Below are 7,274 nucleotides of genomic sequence, written 5' to 3'. Positions count from 1 at the left end.
TCTTCTGGTAATCCATTTTCCAGATCTATTTTGTATCCCATATACTATATGCCTGGTGAACAATAGGCTCTCTAAATGTTTGGTAATTTAATACAACCTACCTGTGCACCATGGAGGGTGCAGATAGACAGTGGGCCAACACTCAGAAAAAGCAGCTAGCCTATTAACAATAATTTGTCACCAGCGGTATATGAAATAGATTACTTCTTATTCTGTTTCTTATTCTTATCATTAATATATACTTATAAAGTACCTTTTGAGGCAAGCTCAGACAAGACATGTCTCTGTTCTCTAAGTTTTCACATTTAAAGTTGTGTTACCCAGATTGTCTCAAGACAATCTGGCTCAGCATTGGCTAGATTCATCCATTACCCATGTCTTACAATGTATCAAAATAATCTCTATCTAAATAAAAGTGGCCAACATCCTAATTGCCCTAGAATTTTTCTGACTTTCTTTATGATTCTTTCTTGCCTTCATAAAATTAGTTTGGCCTTTGAAATAATTTTTTAAAAACGATTCTCATCCAGGAAATTATTTTAGTAGTTTATACTGACTCTAGGAAATGCTCCTACCAGAACCTTTATAGTCTGAAGGTTTGTGTCCTCCAAAAATTTATGAGTTGAAATCCTAACCTTCACTGTGATGGTGTTTGGAGGTGAGGCCTTTGGGAACTGATTAGGTCATGACCTATGGAGCGCTCATGAATGGGATTAGTGTGCTTATAAAAGAGATCCCAATGAGCCCCTTCACCCCTCTCACCATGTGGGGAGACAGAACATCGCCATCTATGAACCTGGAAGTGGGCTCTTACCAGACACAGAATCCACTGGCATCTTGATCATGGAGTCCCTAGGCTCCAGAACTGTGAGAAATGAATTTCTGTTGTTTATAAGTGACCCAATCTATGGTACTTTGTGATAGCAGCTGAACAGACTAAGACAAACCTTTAACTCCAACCAATCTCTGACTATTTATCGATTACCATGAATCCACTTGACTTTGTGTCAATAAACTCCCACCCCAGAGGTGGTCACTTCCATCCCTTTGTTCCCCAAATCTTGATGTATACTTTCATGCTAGCACTATGAAATTATATTGTAACTACTTATAGTTAGCTTCTCTCACTGGATAATGAGCTTTCTAGGGGCATACACACTATCTTATTCATCTTTTTGGCTCTAGCGCCCAAGACAATCCTTGAAAAGTGTTTTAGTTGTTTAACAAGTGTTTACAGATTGAATCAATCTCTTTCCTAGTAACTTTGGAAGAGATGGGAAAACTGTGGGAATACACTGGAGAGAATCAAAGTTTTTGATCTTAATTTAATGTCTATTGCACAAAAGACAATGTCAAGTACTCTGCCCTAATCTTACTTCCAAATTAAAATTCATAGTATTCTGTTCAGCACATGAATTGCTCTGCTCAGTTTATGGGAGTAAAGTAATTTTTTAACTTTTAGAAATTATGATAAAATGAGTGGTATGTGTCCATTTAGTCGATTCTTGATACCTCTGAATTCTAAACAGTTCACTCTAATGAATGAGAGGAGCTGGAGACTTGAAAAGCAAGAAAGCTGACGGAGGACCTACCGTTGATCTACCCATGCATCATCTTTATGAAAATATGCCCAAGTCCTGGCAAAGCTGACAGCCAAAAGAGGAAGGAGCCCACTGGACCCCCAAAGAATGAAGAGCATTTTAGAATAAATGGAGAACTTAGGTAAGGACTATTAGGCACAGGGGTATAGAAGAGAAGATCGTTCTCCATTGTTTAAGCACACTAGTGCTATCTCAAGCCATTTTTTAGTGGAGGAGGGAAAATCTTAAGAATCTAGAAACAAGCCACCAACAAAGATTTGATATTACCATATCAGTTAGACTTGAAGATGGTTAGAAGATTAATGTCTTTGAAGAGATATCCATATTCAAGAAAAAAATATAGTAAAAGTTGAGTGAAAATTATTCAGATCATCAAGGAACAAATAAGGACCTAGTCTACTTCCAACATTGACTACATTCCTGCCTCTTCTTTGCCCATCCCAATTCTACCTACTTTTCCAGTTCTAGTGTAATTTTCACCTCTTCCATCTGATTCTCCACAAAATTCATCTGATGTGATTCAGAGATCATTAGTTTTAGATTCGGACGAGCCTGGTTTATTATCTTAAATAATAAACTTAAAATTAAAGTTTCTAAATCTGTGCATGTCAGCCAACATGTATTACACTGATAGAGTACCAAGTGTTCCTTTTATTGAATTTAATAAGTGGACTTGATGTTCTTAGCATGCTCTCCCCCCAAGTAAGACTTTCAGTTTTGTGTCTTTGGGCAACCTACCTCTCTGGGTCTTAGTTTTCTCATGCATTAAATGGGAATAATTATATCAAAGGTTTTTTTGCTTATGTTTAAATGGGATAGCACATGAAAAGTGCCTGGCATATAGTAACTGCTCCATAAAAACTTACTAATTTGAAAATATGAATGATTTATATACTTCTTGAGTAGAAAACCTTGCTCCTCCTAGAAAGGATCTGTAAAACTTTCCATCTTAGTGACTCTGTTCTTTCTCAGATTCCTAAGCCCCTCGACAGATTTAATAGTTAAACTATTCTCTAACCATCCCTCATCTCCCTGTCTCTGAGATTGCCCCATAAAATGCTATGTAGGAGTAAAACTTTCAATACAAACCAACTCTGGCCTGTGCTCAAGCATTTATCAATTCTTCCACAAAAGAACAAAAAAGTGTTTAAATTGCTGACACTATTGAACTGCTCTTTCCTGAAGTCGCTGCTCAATAGCTAGAGGAGCCTACTCTCTACCTTGACCGAAAAGAGACAACAAACATGAAAAACTGCTTGTTATTAAGGTCTGAAGCTCATATACACCTGAGGTGTTGGTGTTTCCTCCAGGCCACCCAGTAGCTAGTATCCATGCCAGCCTTGTTCCCACTTCAATTGTCAAAGAGCAATTTTATAAAGACAAAGTATAGAGTTGTTCCCAAAGGAACATGCTTAATTGCAGGGGTTCTGATTTTTTTTTACCACTTTACTTTGAAATAGCTTTAGAAATAAGAGTTGCAAAAATAGATAATTCCAATATACCTTTCACCCTCTTTCCTACAATATGTTAATCTCATATAACTATAGAACTATCAAAACTAAGAAACTAACATTAGTATGATACTACTACCTAAACCATAGACGTTGTTCGGATTTCACCAAATTTTTACTAATACCCCTTTTCTATTCTAGGATCCAATCCAAGACCCCAAGTCTCCTTAGTCTTCTCCAATCTGTGACTGTTCCTCAGTCTTTCATGACCTTGACAATTTTGAAGAGAGTGGTCAGGTGTTTCATAGAATGTCTCTCAATTTGGGTTTATCTGATGGCTTCTCATGATAAGACTGTGGTTATCCATGTTTGCAAAGAACACCACTGATGAATCTTTCTCATCCTAAAATAGAGTACTCATACATACTGCCCATATGAATCGTTACTGGTAATATTAACTTTGATCACTTTGTTAAAATGGAGCATGCCTAGATTTCCTATTTCTGTAGAAAATTTACTTGTAATTAGTAAATATTTTCCATTTGCACTGAGTAAATATTATGCAAAAATCTTTTCTCTCCGCTGATTTTAGTATTCATCAGTGGATCTTGTCTGTAGAAATTATTACTATGGAGTTCTAATGGTGATTTTCTATGTCCCTCGTTCTTCTTGCATCTATTAGTTGGGGTTCTTTTGTGAGGAAGAATGTCCCTTTATTTTTTACTCAATTATTTATATCAGTATACACTTAGGAATATTTATTTTATTCTTTGAGCTATAACCTAATACTATTGGTATCTATTTTGTTGCTCAAATTGTTCCCAAGTTGTAGCTATTGCTAGCTCTTTTAGATCAGCTCTTGGGTTCCTTTAATATGGCCTCATTTTTTTTTCTTTTCAGCACTTACTTTCTGGCACCACAAGATGCCCCTGGTGAAACCACTTCTCAAAAGACAAGGGGCACAATTTTTTCCTAATTTATTTAACTTAGGGGGTAAACTTAATGTTCTTAAATTAATGGTTCGATAGGAATGAGTGCATTAGATAAACCACTTACCCATTCCAAACCTAGTTGTTCCCTCCAACTTAATCACACAGCATTTTGTATCTATTTCTATCAGAACATATCTCAAATTGTATCAAAACAGTTCATTTATACTTATGTCCCTTAATCTAGACTTCTCAAGTACTGGGACTTTCATTCTTTTATTCAAAATGTACTTCTCCGGTATTTGCTACCCAATGGAGAAACAATGGTGAACAAGTCAGACCCAATCTCATCTCTTAACTTCCTGATACAATGCCTGAGACATAATAAGCACTCAGTATACTCTTTGAGCAAATATTGAAAAAACATTTCATCAGTGAAGATGACCATAGTGAGATGACTACTTTGCCCATATTTTGGCAAAAATAAAATCACTCCAGAATACAGCTCAGGTCCTTATTAAACACACTCAGAAAATAACATTATTATCATGCATAGAAAACTACTACCGCCATTCCTTTGTCTATTGCCATCTCTCAGGAATTTATTTTTCATTGAGAGAATCGTTTGCTTAGTAAATACGTACTAAATATATAAAAACTATAATTCAAGTAGTGACTCCCTAAAGACAGAATTATTTTATGATCTCTATTTAATGTTTCCCTAAGCTGCCCTCACTTTCATTATTCAAGAAAACCAGAAAATGTCTTGAGGAAAAACAACAATAGGCTATATCTGGGAAAGATATGGTAAAGATTAACTTCCTTTCAAGAGTATAACAAAAAATCATCTACTTTAGAAGAAAAATTTGTTGCAAAAGTTACACAAAAAGCAAATAAACAACCTTATGGATTCTTTCTGTCAAACCAAGTTACATAGGATCACACCAGAGCCTAGAACAAGCTACGTCTTGCGCAAAGCAATATGCAAACGTTAAATGTCACAGACTTCCAAACCCCTAACATTTTAGTTTTATCACAAGAAACAACAGGGAATCTGACCTATAATGTCACCTTTAATACTTCCAGGTTTCCTATATTTTAAAATTAGTCTTAAATTACATGTAGTACTTCTAAGTCTAATAGGGGAAGATAATCTGCCAATTACTAAACAAGACCCAAATTATACTTCAGTTCTCAAGGCTAACTGATGTTTTAAGGGAGATGCTGTACCATCATCATGAAGTGATCACTTCCCTCTCAGGAAATAATACACATACGTGTGAATTATCTTGAAGTTTCTCCATCTGTGACGCAGATCTCCTAAGGTGAAATTTCACTTGGACAAATAAGCTATTATCCAACACAATATAGAGGTGTTTTGAAAAGTGTGAAACTAAGATCAAATGTATCAAAATCTTCTTATGTGCATGTTGAAAATATATAATATTAGGCACCACTCAAATGAATCCATATTGATAAATGGTGATTTCTTTGCATACCAAAATTTGAGAACCACTGGAATATAAGCAAAATCTAATGACTTTCACCTTTATCTAAAATGTGTGAGTATAGAGATAAGAAAATGATGTTGATAAATGGTTCAAAACATCAGAGAAATTGTTATTCATTTATACAATGTAGTAACAGTTGCTTCTGGACATGATGGAGTAATTATTATTAGACTTTTTCTTCTGTTATAAACAACTATAAAACTGGACAAAATATATGACAACTATTGTCATGCATTAGACAATGAGAGGCACAGGGCCATAGTCTTTGAGAGAAGGAAAACTCAGGTAAAACCCATATTCACCTTGGATTTCTGCCTGGGGGCACTTTCCAAAACAAAACCATAGTGAAGTAGAGACAAAGTAGAGAGCAGTTGTCTTACTGAATTGAGGAAGTAGACATCAGAGTTGCTTCCTGCTGAGGTGACTGGATGTGAACAAGGTACTAGAATTTAAAAAGCTTTGCAAAGTAGGGGTCTCAGAATATTAGGTAGAGATTTCCCTCAAGTCCTTGACTGAAAGCTGGGCTGTGCATGTGCAGAATGAAATCCCACGATACTTAGCAGAGAGAGGCTCTTGGGAGAGTGAAGGCTGAATGGAGATACCAAAGGTTTAAAACTTCTTGGACATATCGAACCTGAACAGTGAAACCTAAGGATCTCAAACATTCATTTGGGACTCCAGAAAGGCCATCCCTTGGGAGTACATATCGCATGTGAGAATAAGGATATGCCCTAAGACTAAGGACAAAACAAAAATAAACCCACCCTGACAAAACCTAAAGCCAAGCCTGACAGAATCAAGAAGTTCCTCCAATAATTTAATTGTCTGGCAGAAGAAAATTCAGTATCCTTTAAAAGAAGACAACATAATCCAGACTCCTTTCAATATATTATCTACAATGTGCAGCATATAATAAAACATACTAAATATGTAAAGTGACCCAGAACCAAGAGAAACAGAAGTCAAAAGAAAAAGACTCAAAGATAACAAAACTATTGGAATTCAAATAAAAGAAGTTTATAACAGTTATTAGAAATACGTGAAAGGATTTGAAAGAAAAGATAGGCAAATGAGTAAACAGATGGAAAAATCTCAACAAAAAAAGTAGAACCCATATTTTAAAGAACCAACTGGAAATTCTAAATTTGAAAATTATACTATTTGAAATACAAATTCACCAACTGAGCTTAAAGCAGACTGGACTATACACAAGAAAGGATAAAGGAACTTAAAGACAAATCAATAGAAATTATCCACACTGAGAAAGAAGAAAGAAGATTTCTTTGTCATTAACAGATTGTCAATTACATTTGGAAAAATGCCAAGTGTTCTAGCATACATGTAATTGGAATATCTGAGAGTAACGCAAAAAAAAAAAAAAAATGGGTTAGAAAAATTCTTTGAAAAAATAATAGTTGAAAATCTCACATATTTAGTAAAATAAATCAACCAAAAAATCTGGCAAATTTTAAGAAATATAAATATGAAGAGATACCATACCAAGTTGCATAATAGCCAAGCTGCTGAAAAACCATAAACAAAGAGAATATTCTTAAAGTAGTCAAAGAAAAATGATACATTATATATAAGGGAACAGTGATAATGATGGCAGCTACCTTTCATCAAAAACAGTGGAGGGTAGAAAAAAAATGAAATGACTCCTTTACAGTGTTAAAAATAATTAACATTTTGTTAGCTGGAAAAATAACACTTCCAAAAACAGGGTTCATAAAGACATTTTCAAATAAACAAAAGCTGAAAGAATTTGTTTACCTGAAGAAT

The sequence above is a fragment of the Rhinolophus hipposideros genome (assembly GCF_964194185.1).
Source record: "Rhinolophus hipposideros genome assembly, chromosome: 10".
Taxonomy (NCBI): Eukaryota; Metazoa; Chordata; class Mammalia; order Chiroptera; family Rhinolophidae; genus Rhinolophus; species Rhinolophus hipposideros.
The sequence above is the reverse complement of the archived record's forward strand: the minus strand, read 5'-3'. Positions refer to the sequence as shown.